The sequence below is a fragment of the Pteropus medius genome, unplaced genomic scaffold (assembly GCF_902729225.1).
Source record: "Pteropus medius unplaced genomic scaffold, Ma_sr-lr_union100, whole genome shotgun sequence".
Taxonomy (NCBI): Eukaryota; Metazoa; Chordata; class Mammalia; order Chiroptera; family Pteropodidae; genus Pteropus; species Pteropus medius.
In genome coordinates this window covers 21,518-39,719 of record NW_024351878.1, presented here as the reverse complement: position 1 = coordinate 39,719, position 18,202 = coordinate 21,518, and the positions used below count along the sequence as shown (strand labels likewise).

The window sequence follows — 18,202 nt, the reverse complement described above, 5'->3', positions numbered from 1 at the left end:
CGACCGCGGACGACCGGCGCCGGGACACCGGCAGCCGCGCCTGGACCCCGACCGTAGAGGACGGATGCTGAACACCGGACGCCGTGACTGGACCCTGACCCCTAAGTCCAATGCCAGACATCAGAGAAGCCTGAGTCCAACCGAGCTACCGGTGGTCCCTAACCTCTGAAACTGAGACTATAAAGAAAGAAAGGATGAAATAATGACAGTAGATAATGTATGCGGCTCACGCCTCATACAGTTTTTAGAACAAACTTTATTAGAGCTTAAAACACAATTAGAATAGCATACATACATTAAATAAGATGTCCACTTAACGACATATCAAAGTATTACTTACCGTGATTTTACGACTCACCTGCAACAGCAAAAGTGAGGTCAATGCATTGTACTGACATGTAAGGTTGTCACCCTCAAGATATGAAACCTCTTTAGATTTTTTTCATAATTTCATGGAGCTGACGTTATATGTGGGGGTCTGTCATTGAATCATTACGTGACGTGAGAAAATATGTATATGTAAATAGAATTAAATTGAGAACCCATAATTAATACCAAATAGTCATGATCTATTAGCATTATAGGATGGAGGACATTACACTGGGTAAGAATCGTTTTGGGTTTTTTTTCCCGGTCAATTGTGCTAGGCGAAGGACTATCCGCCTGCAGTTTAATGGAACCCTTAACTCACACCCACATATGAACGTTAACTCCAAATTAGTTAAAAACCTTAAATGTATTAGGAGAAATTTTAAAATTTCAGCAAGGTACAAATAAATTCATTATGTAGGATTTAGCCATGGTTTCTCATATCGGACACTGACGCAAAAGCGATGCAAGGAATAAAAACATGTCCTCAAGAATATAATCTTTTTGAGCATCTAAGGAACCTACCCAGAAAGTAAAACCACAGGCCGTGGAACGGAAGAAAAAGAACGTACACATTTGTGAAAAGTATCGATATCGATGTACTGAAAACTTGCACAGCACATCGACTAAAGACTACTGGCGAAACTTTAAACGTACGCTACTATAAACACTCTCAAAACCACAAAGAAATGGTCAACCATCACACGAAGATATTGAATCTCAATCGCGAAAAATGGGGAAAACACTACGGTGCCTCCTTCCCACACAGGATAGCTAACTAAAATTCAAGCGGGAAAAAACTAGACAATAACAGTGACATTGGAAGCCTTAAAATGTCGCTTCTGCAGATGCAATGTACAGCATACTAGGTGTACGATAGTTTGCCATTTCCCCTCAAAAAAGTGCCATGGGTCCAACTCCACCCTAAGAAATTGAAAATGGATGTTCTAAAAAAGAACTTCATAAATATACATAGAAGCGAGACTGTCGAAGGAACGGGTGTTAAAACTATTTAGTTACCCGTGAAATGGTGAAGGAATAAACTAAGATCAATTCTTTAAAATTAATAAAGTAAAAAGATGCAGAGTACATATAAAATGCTATGGCAAATCCTCAGAAACAAACCTAGAATTAATGTAGGATACAGTGGTTCCACTGAATGTTGAAATGCCAAAATATTGGAATTCGAGGACATGAGCACATATCTCTACACCCACATTTATGGCAGCATGATTCGCACTAGCCAGGATCTGGAAACGATACAGGGTCCATTGATACACAGAACAAACGCGGTACATACACAGAGGATTAATAGTGAGCCTTAACAACTCAGGTGATACTGCCCCAATTACAGAACAGCAGTACGCAGATTTGGTTCAATCAAGGAAAGGAAGCTACTCTTACTATGCCGCTCCTACTAACTGGAAACACCTGCCACTCTATCAATAGCCACTGTACCAGGTGTCGGGAATCAATCTCCTCAGAACTGCAAGTCATCATGGCGGCTCTCGCGAGAGCGTAGCCCACCAGGCCCGGTTCTTGCGCCAGGGTTTCAGAAACTTCTACCAGGTGTCAGGGAACAACGACCCGGGAAGCATTACATGCGGTGAAATTTTTCTAGTACAGTATTCTGCAACACTGACGCCAAGAAAACAAACTAGTAACCGAAAGAGGGTGTTATCGGCATCACAACTAAGACATGGATCAAGGGACCATTATAGAGCCCAAATCTGACCCCACATCAATGTCGCTAGGGTTCCTGGACAGCCGCACGAAAAAAGAGCACTAGCAGACAAGCCAAGGAAAAAAGAATTTTCCACACCACCCCTTGCTCTACTGGGGCCTCAGAAGACCGAGACGTCTACGCCAAACCCTCTAGACCCTTCGCGCACGAAGAAGCTTCTCCCTACCTGTTCCTCCAGTGGCCCAAAGTCCCAGGAAGCTTCTGAGGTAAACCAGGTACAGACGCAGTCCCACCTCGTCCCAGAAACTCGGCACCTCCAGGACCAATGCTGCACTGACTGAAATCTCCTCAGAACTGCAGGTCATCACGGCAGCTCTTGCGAGAGCGCGGCCCACCAGGCCACGGCTCTCGCACAAGGGTTTCAGAAACTTCTACCAGGTGTCTCGGAACAAGGACCCAGGATGCAGTATATGCAGTGGAATGTTTCTATGACAATATTCTGCAACACTAACGCCAAAAACACAAACTAGTAATCAAAAGAGGGTTTTAGCGGCATAACAGCAAACGCATGGATCAAGGGAGCATTATAGAGCCCAAATCTGACCCCACGTCAATGTCTCTAGGGTTACCGGACAGTCGCACGAAAAAAGACACAGAGCACTAGCAGACAAGCCAAGGAAAAAAGAATTTTCCACACCACCCCTTGCTCAACTGGGGCATCAGAAGACCGAGACGTCTACGCCAAACCCTCTGGACCATTCGCGCACGAAGAAGCTTCTCCCTACCTGTTCCCTCTGTGGCTCAATGTCCCAGGAAGCTTCTGAGGTAAACCAGGTACAGACGCAGTCCCACTTCGTCCCAGAAACTCAGCGCCTCCAGGACCAATGCTGCACTGACTGAAATCTCCTCAGAACTGCAAGTCATCACGGCAGCTCTCGCGAGATCGCAGCCCACCAGCCCGGGGCTCTCGCGAGACCGCGGCCCACCAGCGGAGGGTCTCGCGTGACAGCGGCCCACCACCCCGGGGCTCTCGCGAGACCGCGGCCCACCAGCCTGGGGCTCTCGCGAGATCGCGGCCCACCAGCGGAGGCTCTCGTGAGATCGCGGCCCACCAGACTGGGGCTCTCGCGAGATCGCGGCCCACCCGCCCGGGGCTCTCGAGTCAGGGTTTCATAAACTTCTACCATAAGAAGTGCTTGCTTTAAGTTTGCCTGAGTTAATAACAGTCAAAAAATGGTCTGAAGTATTCACTTAAACCAGACCGGACAAACTGTTCCTGAGAACTCCACAGGCTGCAGTGTCACCCATACCCTAGGTGCTCACACAGCGCCCTCTGCTGTTTACACGATAGAACAGCTTAGATGGATAAGTCGACTCTAAGACTCGTCTCGGCCATGCCCCGGGACGACCCCTCTGCCACTCACAGGCTTGCGGAAGGGGAGAGGACATAGTGGCCTCGGAGACTCGCCTAATCCCTTACACGGGGACCTCCTCTGCCCATCACGACCTGGCAGCAGCTAAGATAGAGCATGCCCCTCTAAGTCTCTTCTCAATCATTTTTCCAGGACCTCGTAGGTCCCTCACATACCAAGTTTATGCCACCAGAAAGACTTTGCCAAGGTCTCTGTTCCCACGTTTTCCAGCCCCCGTAGCACTTCACATATTGTGCTTGTGCAAGACTGGACAAATCGCATCCAATTCTCTACTGCGCTGTATTCCGGGAACCCCCTTTGCACTTCCTAGAGCAGGGATAGAGAAATCACGTCCAAGTAAGTCTCTACTGCCTCCTACCAAAGTGAGAAGAAAAGAAAATTGTAGGGAGCTAAAGCTCCCAAAATTCAAAAGAGTGCATGGTTTATCTCGGGAGGCCTGCTTGCATAAAAAAGGGAAAAGGCTGGTTCTGTGGAATTCCAGGAAGAAGAAGATTAAGTATAAAAAAAGGGAGTGTCAAAAGAAGTGTTGATTGTACCTTGATCTTCAGGATGTTACTTTAATTATGTTATCTTGAGATACGCAAAGGAACAGATTATGTATAAAAAGGAGCGTAAGAAATAATCTCGGAGCGATGGTTGTGAGATCTGTTCTCCCTCCCGCACCCTGTCTTCTCTTTTTTCTCAGTCCCCGCTCCCCCTTTCAGGGACCTGGTTTGACTTGGTCGGCTGGTTTCCGACAAGTGGCGCCCGACGTGGGCCTGAAAACGGGGGAAAAATAGCAAGCACCCACCGCGAGATGAGTGCACTCCAGATTAGCCAAAAAAGCCGTGGGCGGTGAAGGTGAGTACGCAGGAGCTTTTGTAATATAGAAACTGAAAGAGAAAATATAATGGGCCAAGGAAATAGTCTACTGCTATTTGTACATATGCTTAAGAATATGCATAGAGTTAGAGGAGCTAAAGTAGGTCAGCGACAGTTAATGAAGTTCTTGCAATTTATAGAAGTTTGTCCCTGGTTTCCTGAGGAAGGGACAATTGATTTAGAGACATGGTTAAGAGTGGGTCAAAAGTTACAGGATTACTATGATGCCCACGGACCTACTAAGGTTCCGGTAGATACTTTTGGGCTTTGGACTTTGAATAGACATTCTTTAGACCCTAGGCATGAAAGAGATCAGATTAAAGAACAAATGTCACCTGTACTTAAAAATTGTTCATGAGTATGACGAATCTGAGGCTGCTGGGGTTGTGCCTTCTGCCCCTCCGATGCCTCTCCCTCCTTTCGACTCCATTTTTACTGATGATGAGGAGGAGGCGGCCGCTAGATATCATTCACCTGATGAAGATTCAGCTCCACTTGTAGCTATTGGAGGCGTTGCCCAACACGCAGTACCAGATCCTGTATTAATATGAGGGCGAGGGCATGTTTGTGTTTTTCCGCAGGGAGCTGACGGAGCACGCTGGTTGCCTGAACGACTAGTGCGGCATGCCGAAAATGAACATCGAGATTATTCTTCTGATGGGAATACTGATTAATCCAACAGCTTATGCCGCAGTGCATTGGGCTTACATCCCGGATCCTCCGGTACTACATCCAACTGTTTGGTCTGGGCCACAGATCCAGGTTTTTTCTAATAACTCTAGACTTTTAGGATTGCCATTAGCCATGGAACAGCAATATGTATATGATAATTTTAATTTTTCCGGATCAGCAATAGGACTACCTATTTGTTTTCTTTTCAATTCTACTTCCCAACCTGGGTGTTTGAATATCATGGAGCAGCCTTGGCCTAGGAAAGGAGGAGCTGTTATGCTTGGGGCTCCTGATGGCGAAGCTGTAAGCAATAATGATACGATCCCGTTTGAACTTTGTCACTCAAAGAGGCATGTGCAAAAAGATTCGGTATGGTGGCATCGTTGTCATCAAGAGAATGTCACTTTGTACCCGGTAACAGGATTTAATGAAACTGTTTGGGACTTCTCTCGGCCTTATGACACTGGGACTGCTTTATCTGCTGGACTCTGGAAAACAAGCTCTGGCGCTTGGCAGACTCATATTTGGAAACTGGCTGCCGGACTTGTGACAATGAGTATTAGCATGACTAATGAATCTCGGACCAATTCACACAGTAGTGGTTCAGGAGAAAGATTCTCATATGCCCTTAGAACTTGTGTTAATGTCCCATATATATTATTGTTAGGAAATTTCAATATTACCGTAGATAATAATAATCAATTTAATGTATCTTGTAATAATTGTCAGCTGTCTAATTGTGTTACTCCTGCTAACACTTCTGTTCTCGTGCTTAGACAACCGCCATTTATAATGGTTCCTGTTAACCTTAAAGGCCCTTGGTTTGATGAATATGGGTTACAGGTTTTAAAAGAGATTAACATGGCCTTAGGAAGATCTAAAAGGGCTGTGGCTGTTGTTGTGGCAGGTATTCTTGCAGTTGTCGCCTTGGTGGTTACAGCCACCACTGCTGCCATATCCTTGTCCAACTCTGTGCAAATTGCAACATTTGTAAATGATCTGACAAAAAAAAGTTACACTAGCTATGGGAACTCAAGAAAGTATTGATGAAAAAATTGAACAAAAATTAGATGCATTATATGAAACAGTAAACTTTTTGGGAGAAGAAGTTCAAGCCTTAAAACTGCCCTCCCGCTTATGTTGCCATGTACAATATTGATGGATTTGTGTAACTCCAAAAAGGTATAATAGAACCACCCATCCTTGGGATAAGATAAAAAATCATTTACAAGGGATCTGGCATAGTGCTAATATGTCATTAGATTTAGTTCAATTACATCGAGACGTTTTAGCCTTAAAAGAAGCTCCCGAACTATAAATAAATACTGATCAAACAGTGCAAGAATTTATAAAGGGTTTAAAAGGTTTAGTCCCTACTTGGGGACCATTTACTCATTTATTAGGATTTGTTATCATTCTAGCCTGTTTCGTGTTAGTCATCTTGTGTTTATTGCCAAATCTGTTGAAATGCTCAATACGAGCAGTGCGAGATGTTGGTTCCGAGATACATGCGATAAAATTAAAAAATAAAATTGCCCCAATATAGTGGATGGTAGTCAAAGACGTATAAGGACTTCTTGGAAACTGGACAACCTAAGACAGGGCATGTGTGATGGAATACATGTTCCAAGGACGGGTAAGCTCCATGTTTCTTTCGCAGGAAGCCACCTAAGACAGGCACGGTCTACTATAAAGTAAAAAAGGGGGAATTGTAGGGAGCTAAAGCTCCCAAAATTAAAAAGAGTGCATGGTTTATTTCGGGAGGCCTGCTTGCATAAAAAAGGGAAAAGGCTGGTTCTGTGGAATTCCAGGAAGAAGAATAAGTATAGAAAAAGGGAGTGTCAAAGGGAGTGTCAAAGGAAGTGTGGATTGTACCTTGATCTCCAGGATGTTACTTTAATTGTTATCTTGGGATACACAAAGGAACAGATTATGTATAAAAAGGAGCATAAGAAATAAACTCGGAGAGACAGTTGTGAGATCTGTTCTCCCTCCTGCACCCTGTCTGTCTTCTCTTTTTTCTCAGTCCCCGCTCCCCCATTCAGGGACCTGGTTTGACTTGGTCGGCTGGTTTCCGACAGAAAAGGTTTTTAAAAAAGTAACCTCGACAGGACGATCAGATTCCTATCTGGGCCAGGTCCTGGTGGGTAGTCGAAGCCCAAACCTATCAGTTTAGTGACACATTTTCAGCCAGCCCTGTCCGTTGCTGCTCTGCAGCTAGCTAAACACACTTTTTAAAACTGTAATACACCTTGAAGAGAGTATTCACTCTGTATCAGACACGTTCATTAGCTCTTGTAATCCATCACCACCTTTCTTTTCACCACCTACGTGTGATCTTCCGTATGTTCCCTCAAAATCTGCAAAAGCATCAAAGCGGCAGCAAAACCGATTCTTCATAGCCTGAGATCTTGCTCCCTGGCTGATATCGGTTTGCTCAATTTAACTCCTATAAATATTCTCTACAACTTCAGACATTTCTTGCATTCACACCGGGCACCCGCTCTGCTTCTCACACACTGGCTGGAACCAGGTGGACAAGTTGCCTCCATCTATCCTGGCCCCTTTTACCAGGCCACTGCTTTGGCCCTCACACATCGGCTAAAATCAGGATAGAGATTTCACCCCCAGGATGCTCCTCTCGACCTTCCCTGAAGACCTGGTCTTCCCTTCACACACTTGGTTGTACTGGGACAGACTTTTTTCCCCGATTCTCTACTACTTTCTTCCCCAGTCTCTCCCTCTTCTCTCCACCTGCTGGCTAAAGCTGAGATGGACGGATCACATTCAGATCTGTCCTAACCCTTTTTCTCAAAACCTCTCTCTGCTCTTCACATGCTGGATGGAACAGAGATAATAAATTTACCTCTCCTCGACCATGACACCGGGAGCCCTATTGCCCCTCACAAGCCAGAATGAGGGACATATGGTCAGAAAAAGAAATACCTAAGAAGAGTTCCTGGTGGCTGAAGGTGCTTACACACACACACACACACACACACACACACTTAAAATTAGCATCTATCTTTACACAGGGATTTCTCATGCAAACCAACCTTCGAGGAGAAGCTTTCACTGACCTGCCTGCCTTCAGCACCGAACTGCCTTCTGAGGACTAGACTGAGCAGAGCTCCTAAATTCAACAGTTTGTAGAGCAGCAGAGAACAGCTTTCCAACTGAAGAGAGAACGGGCCCCAGAGTATCCTCACTGTAAGCCCTCCTTGCCCCGATGCTTCATAATTAGCCTATAGCACTACATACTAAACTGCTCCAAAACTGATCTGTTATCACAACCATGCTGCATCACAAATTAGCTGTTTTCCATGAATACATTCTCCATCTTTAATGCACCCTGACTTGGAGATCCTGTTGGCATTGGAAACAATGACCATTGGTTGACAGACACGGGATGCCATAGCCACACTGGACCCTGGATCCTGGACACCACCGATGTACACCCCAGACCAAGGGACCTGGACTCAGCATCAGATCGAGGGCCCTAGATACAAGACGAACACAGGAACCAATAAAAAACCGCACCCCTATAAACAGGAGCCAAAAACAAACACCTGTGCACCAGGGCCAAAAACAAACCCCAGATCTGGGATACATAAGACCAGATGTCAGAGACTTGACACTGAGACAAGAGACCTAGACGCCAGATTCCAGACACCAGACCCTGGAGCCAGAGCGAGAACTGAAACCTGGACGTGGACGCTGGACCCGCGGCCAAACTTGACCGGACCCCATGCCCCAGACACCAGATGAAGAGCTGGACTATAAACTGTACCCTCAGGCTCTGGAGATAGACCCCAAACGATAACCAGGACCTGAGTCAGACCCCAAAATTAAACCCAGACACTAGACCCCAGTCATCTGATGACAGATGACTGAGGTCTCAGGAACTTAATTGGTTCTATCAACAGTTACATGCTTAAAACTACCACTGCTCAATGAGGACCTTGAATAATTTATCACTTGGGTCTAGGTTTGCAAAAGGGACAGAAGTGTGATGCTTTTCTGAGTATTCTCTCGTCTAAAAGCTCAAATTAGTGGCTGCTTTGTTAAATTTGCAAAAGCAGTAGTATCCCTTTCATGCTTTACGGAGATTGCTAGAAACTATAGAATCTTGAACCTGAGAACATTCAAAATCAGATGCCCTTCCTCTCTCTTTGACTTTAAAGCTGTGATCCATGTTTCATACTGACTGACTAAAATGTGTAATCGAAAGTTTTATTTTTAGGAGTACTTCAGTTATCGCTTTTAGGACAATTGACCATTAAAACTACGATTTGTTTGAAATGTCATTTGTGAAGAAAACATAGTAAAGGACATAGTCTCTTTGCAGATATTCATGTCAAAAGTTAAACATTTTCCAGCTACAAATGGAATAAATGATGCTTCCAACGACCTTCCTGGGATTCCCTATCTACTCTGTTCATGGAACTATCACAGCAAGATCCCAGACCACTTTACCCTGTGCATGTATCTGGTCATGATGTGCCTTGTGTATTTACATAGCTGTGGGATACCAGTATCGGTTACTGGAACTTATTTACTGTGAGTGAGGGTTGAGGCAATGACTTATGGGGCCTTAATTTACAAATCTCCTATCACCTGCTCCTCCCTTTGCATGCAGCTAACTTTTCCAATATGTACATTTTTACATGAGGTAGATTCTTAGTCATCCTGTCTTGGTTAGACTGCATATTATTTTGACATTCTTGCAACTACAGTGTTAAAGGATGTTTCCATAAGAAAATCGACAAAGAACAAAAATCACACATATCTCACATTAATGAAATAATGTGAATAAACAGACAAATAAATATGACCACAATTAAAATGGTATGGTTGTAAAGAATACATTGAACAGTTACATGGTTCTTGATCGCCATAAACAACTAATATATGATATAAGTAACAGTATGTGCTGTGCCTTTAAATGACTGATGGCAGCATACTTTGTTCACAGCATCATCGTCACAGGTGAGGACCGCACTGTGCTTTTTTCTTCAGGTCAGCTCCGACATCTCTAGGGATAGGCATTTTTCTACTCCTATACCCTTAGGGAACCATGCCCCTATATGCGGTCTGTTGCCAAGAGAAACCAAAATCTGTAATGCAGGCCTACCTACACATATAGAAGGATGGAACAGAATTAAGAGCCTAGAAATAAACCCATCTCTCTAAGGTCATTGGATGTTTGACATGGGTGGAAAACATGGACTTGGGTACAGGAGAGTCCTTTGAACAGAGGGTGCTAGCAAAATGACTACCATCTGTAGGGGAATGAGATTCGACCCTGACCTCATACCATATAAAGGTGAACTTGAAATTTATTCGAGCCTTAAAATTCAAACCTCTAGAAGACAGCACGTGGATGAATCTTCAAGCCCTTGTATTTAGCAAAGAGTTCTTCGATCTGGCATCAAACAATAATCGATGAAAAAGATAAATGAGATTGCCTCGAGATTCATCCTTTTTGGCATTAAAAGAATCTATCCAGGAAGTGACAAGACAACCTACAGAAAGGGAAGAATTTCACGTTATAGATCTAATGGAAGTGTCATTCAACAAAGAACTCTTACAACTCTTAGACAAAAAGACAAACTAAACTTCTAAAATGTACCAGAATAGACTTCTCTAGAAAAGAGAAAATTTTCAATAGGCCCAAGAAAGGATGTTAGGTATCATGAGTCATGATGGAAATGCAAATGAAAACTACAACGCCATACTCCCCCTTCACACAACCCAGAATTGCTATAATCCAGAAAGCCCATCATGACGAATGTCATTTATGGAGAAAAAATTAAAGCCCTTAAACCACGTCAAAATGTAAAACACGGTGGCCTATGTGCACAAGTTTTCAACTCCAACCACTCAAAATGTTCTTGTCTGGTTCAATGAATTCACTCCTTGATATATATCTCCCAACATAGAAAACAGGCATTTAATGCTTTAAAAGTGAATTTCTTCAGCATCATTGTTCAAAGAAGCAAGTATGTATAAACGATTCAGAGGTCCATCTTAATTTGTAGTACAAATGAATAAAGTGATTCTGAATTGTTACAGCAGAATTCTTTAGAATGGTACTTAGAAACAGATTTAATTTCTTAAACGTATTACCTCTTGGCACATACCTTTTTGTGGTGGCAAAAGACACATTTACAAATAGAACCAAATATACTTGCTTCCGTTAAGATAAATTGAATAAATCTATGTCCCATACTTTGTGCTTCATTACTTTATCTTATTTGGAAATGTTGAGATTTTCAGTGAGTATGTATCACTTTATTAACCAAGCAAAAATTTCAAGTTTCGAATTATTAAAAACACAGGAAAAATTATCTATATATGTATATCTATATAAATACCTATATATAGATATAGGCACATAGATATACACACAATGTCAATGCAATAACTTAATGTTTTACCTATAAACCGTTTATTTGTACCTACATTTGTTACAACTGAGATTTCAAAGTGCATTAATACCTGCCCTACTTTCTTGACACAATTGTAACAGAAAATATGACTTTATTTCTGTGAATCCAGTAAATACATTTCATGATAACAAGTCCATTTAATCAAATCAAGTCTTAAGCCAATCAAATATTAAAAACCAGCAATAACATCCAAAGAAAGAAAATGTCTTACCTGTTTAGAAGTTAATCCAAGTCAAAGGATCCACCGGCCGTCGAAGGTAGGATTTTAGATTCTGATAGTGACTCAAACCGGTGAGCCTCCTCCCTGCTCAATGGAGGAAAGGAAACAACTCCACAAAACAGTGCAAAGAATGCAGCCCTCACAGATTCAAAGGATTGCTCCCAGAAACAAAGATTACAGACCTTCCTGACACAGGCTGTCAGGATGGCAGAGTGCACATGGTGTCTCAGATCCCCTCCGACCACAACCAGCTCTTTCATGGCTCTGAGTGAGCTTTACCATAATAGCACTTATACAGCATTGAAAGGTAATGAAAGGTGGAGTTGAGAATGGTCTCTTGGGCTGAGGCCCCTCATGGCACCCTCCCCTGAGAGCTGCCAAGGCCAGCCACCGGGTGCACCAGGATCAGTGCACCTTGCAGATGGTTGACACCAAACCAAACTCCTATAACATGGACAAGACAGAAACCACATCTGGTATAAAGAGAAGAACCCACATCGTCTCCACAGACAACCAATGTATAGAGGATCGTTTCACTCCTGAACCCCAGAGGCCACCTGGAATAGCAGTTTCATAGGGAACTATGATTCTGTTCTATCCCTACAGTACCTCCTTATGGCAAAGAACACACAAAAAAACAGATGTAGGGGAGGAAAGGATTTTTTCTCGAAGGAAAAGCTCAATCGAGACAACCCTAGAGCTCCAAAAAGGAAGCACATAATTTTAACTGCCCATCTAAGGTACGATAGATTCACACCACTTATACCTTCTAGCAAACACTGCAGACAAGGAATGGAAACTTTTAAGTCGTGTTAGTCAACCCTAAAAACACTGATACGGGGAATGGAAGGAGGACCGAGATCGGTTACCAGGCTCATGTTAGCAGTTTCGGTGTCTACTACTAATATGATTATAACCAAAGCTTTTTTATCTTTCCTTCACCATTTTTAAGGAGCCAGGCTAGAAAACTGTAGTCTGTATTTTTTAATGTGGCCCTTTCCATGTTCTTTGTTTGTTTAGCTCGGTCTGCTCAGGCAGTTGTGGCCTGTGTTTACATTTCTCATCTCCTAAGGCATCTCCTTTTTTATGAAAATGACACAAAAGCCACAGTCACAGAAAACAATGACCACCCATGAAAAGAAAGTTTCAACAAAGGAAGCCGAGAGTGGCTAATTCCAAGTAGCTGGCTTCGCAAATATTTTTTTTACAACCGTCTTAACATCTTAGTAAAAAAGACTGGCAACTCTTCTAAATTCACCCAAACCATGCAGAAATATACTAAAAAGGCTGATGGGATAGATACACTGCTTACCTCTGCCAACACACCTGTGGTCTCTCTCAGCTACAGTAGTTTTCAGGAGATAGCAGTATTCCAGCCATTAATTCTCCTGGTGCCTAAGCAGATGGCAGCTTTCTAGTTCTTAAATCCAATCTAAATGCTCCTTCGAGCCCAAGCATCTTTAAAAACCAAGGGAGGGAGGAGGGATGAAAACAGGCAGGATCCAAACTCTCCAAATTTCTTTATTCACAAATACTGTCTCCATCAATCGGAATCTCTATGAAAGTTGTTGTTAGACTTGGGGAAATGCGGGCTAGAATTAAGATAGAAGCGGTTCCCCATTACCTGTACACCGATGGACCCAAATATCTTCAGTTGCTATATAATATAAAGCAAAAAATAGATAAACCAATTTTAGTGCTTCTAGGCACGCTTACTATCTTACATCACAAATAACAAAACCCGAAGTTTTCCACACCAAAACAATCCTCTCCTAGTTCCTCTGATCAACCTTCTATCCACACCCTACACCATTCCTTGCACACAGGGAGCTTCTCATAAACCTTTCCCTCCCATGGCAGTCCCACCACACACCACCTGGGGGAGCCAAAGGGACACCGACTGCCTCACCACAATGGAACCACGAAAAAAGCCTCCTGAAACTTCTCTACTGTGCTTAATAAAAATGCAGAGCAAAGTCTGCCTGCAGAAAGAATACGTGGTTCATGCTGGGTCGCAAGAACGGGAAGAGTCATGCCAGGTCACATGTGTCCATGCTCGGTCACATGAATGTGACTCAAAGGTAGGCGATGAAAAGCATGGAGGGATCGCGTTGGATTTAGCCCAGGAACCGACCACATCCCTCGAGCCTGAGTTCACAGACTGGCAAATTGTCCCAGGACCAGCACTCCCAGAACTCTTGTCCCGTTGATCCTAAAACCTCACCTCATGCCTGACCCCACCCTCTACCCCGCTGCACCCGAACTCCTCCTGAGACCAAACGGCCAGTCAAACCTGCAGAAAACCCATCAGTATCTAAGCACAACGAGCTAGCTTCACAAATGTTGTTTTACTGCCAACCGAATTTTACAGGAGACAATGAACTCACACCACTTCTAACTTAGACCTAACGATGCAGACCGGGACTAGGATTTTTATTATACACTCACGTGGAATTTACATAAGCATGAAAATGAGAAGAGCTCAACAGGTAAGTTGTAGTGAGGTAACACAGAAAGCAATGGTACAGAGTAGGAGGGAGGTCAAAGCTGGTTACTGGGCTCCTACTTGGAGCCTTTCTGTCTATTGCTGAGATCTTTTATTTTTCGCAACTTTTAAGGAGGCGGGAGAAAGGAGAACAGGAATACACAGTGGAGACCTGTATTTTTAAAAGTGGCCCTTTTCAAACAGGCAGGAAACTTTCAATAAATAGTGTGAGTTCACTAAGTCCAAGTTCTCACTTTTACTAATGGTTCACACCCATCTAAATGTATTAGAGGAAAATCCCTGACAGCACTTCACATTCTCGAAAACCCTGCAGAAATAGACTACAAAGGAAAACAGGATGAACAAGGAAGGGTACTGCTTACTTCTGCCAACACTCCTCCATCATTTCTGCTACAGCTGTGTACAGGAGCTAACAGTATCCCAAACATGAATTCTCCTGGTGCCATAACGAGATGGCAGCTTTCTTTCTCAAATCCACTTAACTGAACTTTCAAGCAGAAATCTTTTATCGACAGAGGAGGGAGGAAGGGCGTGGAAAGGGGCAGGATCTAAGAAAGAGCGGGGATTCTCCAAATCTCTGTTCAGACAGAACTACTCCACCAATTAGCATATCTGTGGAAGATGTTAGATTGTAGCCTCTTCCTGTCTACAGATAAGGTGATAACGCTAAGGTATTTTAGTACTTCTTCCCAATTTTTAAGGACACAAAAAGAGGATTAGGGACATACAAATGAGACCTTGTGTTTTAAAAACTGGCACTTTCAAATTTTTTCCCTTACTTTGGCTCAAAATGCCTCAGGCGGTAGTAGCTTGTATTTTCATTTCTGATAGACTCAGCAGGAAGACCCTAGAAAATGCTGAGACTTTCCTTGTAATTATGATCGGGCTTTGAAAAATCGTCCTCCATTTTTGTCAGATTTCTGATGTTTTTACATCTTTTGAAATCTGTTCCAACATTCTGAAACAGGGATAAGGCAGAAGAACTACATAGATTAGTGATTATTAAACCAGACTGTTTTCAGACCCTGCAAGGTACTGCTACCTTTCGGAAACTGCCTGATCATCCCTATGGCCATACAGGGAGAAACCTACAGAACAAAGTAAGATTCATGCAGAGAATAATACAAAGTGTTTGTCCATACTGTTAATGTTTACAGTTACCATAAGAGGAAAACGGGAAAACAAAATTTAAGATGTACCCTACAATCTACTCCATTCTTGACTTGCCTTGCCCAGACTAAGAGATCAAAACTGATTCTCCAAATGTTCTATTAACGATATTTCTTAAAAGTTATGCCTTGTTGGGAAACTTGTTTTTTCCCTTCCACCTTTTTACCCTGATGTTGATATTACCATCGATTATAATACCCAAAAAGGTGAAGAAGTAATTCAAAAGCTTAAGAATAATTCATTTTGCTTCTATCCATTTATTCTTATTTATAACAGTATTAATGAAAAAATTGCTATGGTGAGTTTCCAAAAATATTTTCAAAATTAAAAGGTTTTTCAATACAAACAATGGATCATCAACCCAATAACATGAGCAATGACATAAAGCAATAAGGCTTTTTACAGCTTAGCCAAGAAAGACCAGACTTCCTATCCCCATAGTATTTCCTTATCACAGCAGACAATACAAACACACAGGAAAACATAACCGGCTCTGCGAAGAAAGTTTCAGTAAAGAAAACTGGGAGACACTAAGTGCAAGTAGTTTGGCTTCAAAATAGTTTTCGTGCCCATCTACACATATTAGAGAGAAAAAACTCGGCTACCTCTTCTAATTTATCCCAAACCCTGCAGATATCGACCGAAAAGGCTGACAGAGTAAACAAATATACATACTGCTTACCTCTTGGGCCACATGTCCAACATCTCTCAGCCAAAGCAGTTTCCAGGAGTTAGTAGTATCCCAGCCATTAATTCTGGAGACAAAAAAAAAAAGGCAACTTTCTAGTTTTCGCAAATTCAACAAAATATACCTTCAAGCCCAACCATCTTTTATCAACAGGGGAGGAGGGGCATGGAAAAAGGCGAGATCTAAAAATGAGCCCGCCAAATCTCCAAATCTCTTTGTTCTGGAAGAGGTCTCCACTATTTAGCATATCTACTGAAGGAGCACTTAGCCTGGGAGACAGGCAAACTAGAATTATGGTAGAAGCAATTCCCCATTAGATATAGACACAAACATCTTTAGTTTCTGTATATTATGAAGCAAAATATAGATAAACAAGTCTTAAGTACTAGTCACCCTCCCTATCTTATACCTCAAGTAAACAATAACATGACCAAGTTTTCCACATCAAACCATTCCTCTCCTGGGTCCTATGAAGTTCAATACCCCACCCAACACCCCACAGCAATGTTGCAGGCAAAGCCTCTCTGCCCCATTTCTCTCACTGCGGTCCCACCGCCCACCACCTGGGGTCTGCAAACGTACACTGACTACCTCCCCGCAAAGGCGCTTCCAGAAGCCTCAAGAAAACTCCAGTGTGCTTATTGAATAGGCAAAGCAAAGTCTGCCTGCAGAAGGATACCTGGGTTCATGCTGGGTCACAAGAATGTGACTCAACACTCATGCCTGGCCACATGTGTCCATGCTCGGTCACACAGATGTGACGCACAGTTACACTGGAGTGTACCTAAGATTTAGCCCAGGCTGCAGACCAGAGCACTTATGCCTGAGTTCACAATGATTTGCAAATCACACTGAGACCCACCCTCCCGGGTCCTACCCAGCACTCTTGTCCCCGAGGCCCCAAAACCTCACCTTATGGCTGACCCCAGCCTCTTACCCTGCTGTACCTCAACACCACCTAGAAGCAAACAGCCAGTCAAATCCATAGAAAACCCTTCAGTATCTAATCACAAGCTGGCTTCACGCATACTTTAAACTGCCACTCTAAACTTACAAGAGACAATGACCTCACACCACTTCTAATTTTCGCCTAAGACTGCAGACCGTGACTAAGAATTTTATTATATGTCCACCTGGGATTTACATAAGCATGAAAATGAGAAGAGCTCAGCAGGTAAATTTTATTGAGGCAACCCAGAAAGCAATGGTAGAAAGTGGGAGGCAGGTCAAAGCTGTTTACTGGGCTCCTACTATTGGGGCGCGCGATCAATTCTAAGACCTACGGAACCAATTGAGATGCATTGTGAGCCTTTATTAGCCAGCCGGCGACTGACTCTCTACCATGTAGGGTCAGAGGAGATAAGCCCGGAACTTACAGAGGAAGCAGCTTATAAAGCTTAAGACCATATCCTGCTGGTCTGCTGAACAAGCTAGCGAGCGGATTACAGAAAGCAGATGTTGGCTATAACCGTCTTACACAAAGATAAATGTTTCCGGGGAAACTCTTAGATCAAACAGGGCCAAGCAGGCGGTTTCGTTATCTGCATCCTGGTGGCTGTCAGTGCTTTCCTGGGGGCTGGCGCCTGAAGATATCACTTCCCTGTGACTGATATATTGGAAAGTTTTTCACTCCTATACTTCTTGGTGCCTGTCTATTGCTAAGGTGATTATGCTAAGATCTTTTAGTTATTTTTCACAGCTTTTGAGACAGGAAAAAGAGGAACGGGGATAGAAAATGAGGACCTGTGTTTTTACAATGGGCCTTCATCAAAATGGCAGGAAACTAAGTCCAAGCACTCTTTTCACTAATATTTTTCGTGCCCACCTAAATGTATTAGAGGAAAAAGACTGGCAGCACTTCGACATTCTCCAAAACCCAGCATATACAGAACACAAAGGCCGACAGGACAGACAAAGATACTTTTTACCTCTGCCAACACTCCAACATCATCGCTCTGCTACAGCTGTTTCCAGGAGCTAGCAGCATCCCAACCGTGAACTCCCCTGGTGCCATAACAAGATGGCAGCTTTCTAGTTTTCTCAATTCACTTAACGGAATCTTAAAAATCCTATCTTACAAATCCACTTAACAGAAAATCTCAGCGCGGGCATCTTTTACCACAAAGAAATGGGAAAGGGGCATGGAA

The 18,202-nt window shown here is 43.2% G+C and overlaps 1 long non-coding RNA gene across 3 annotated transcripts; it reads right to left on the bottom strand.

Moving 5' to 3' along the window:
- Positions 1-10,119: 10,119 nt before the first annotated feature.
- Positions 10,120-16,110, bottom strand: LOC120589127 (uncharacterized). 3 transcript variants are annotated; one of them, XR_005649393.1, is made up of 3 exons: positions 16,050-16,110; positions 11,683-11,775; positions 10,120-10,544 (listed from the first exon to the last, which is right to left on the bottom strand). It is a non-coding gene; the product is annotated as an uncharacterized LOC120589127 (long non-coding RNA). The 3 variants fall into 3 exon arrangements; XR_005649391.1 differs by lacking the exon at positions 16,050-16,110 and adding an exon at positions 13,004-15,821; XR_005649392.1 differs by lacking the exon at positions 16,050-16,110 and adding an exon at positions 13,018-15,821.
- Positions 16,111-18,202: the final 2,092 nt, after the last annotated feature.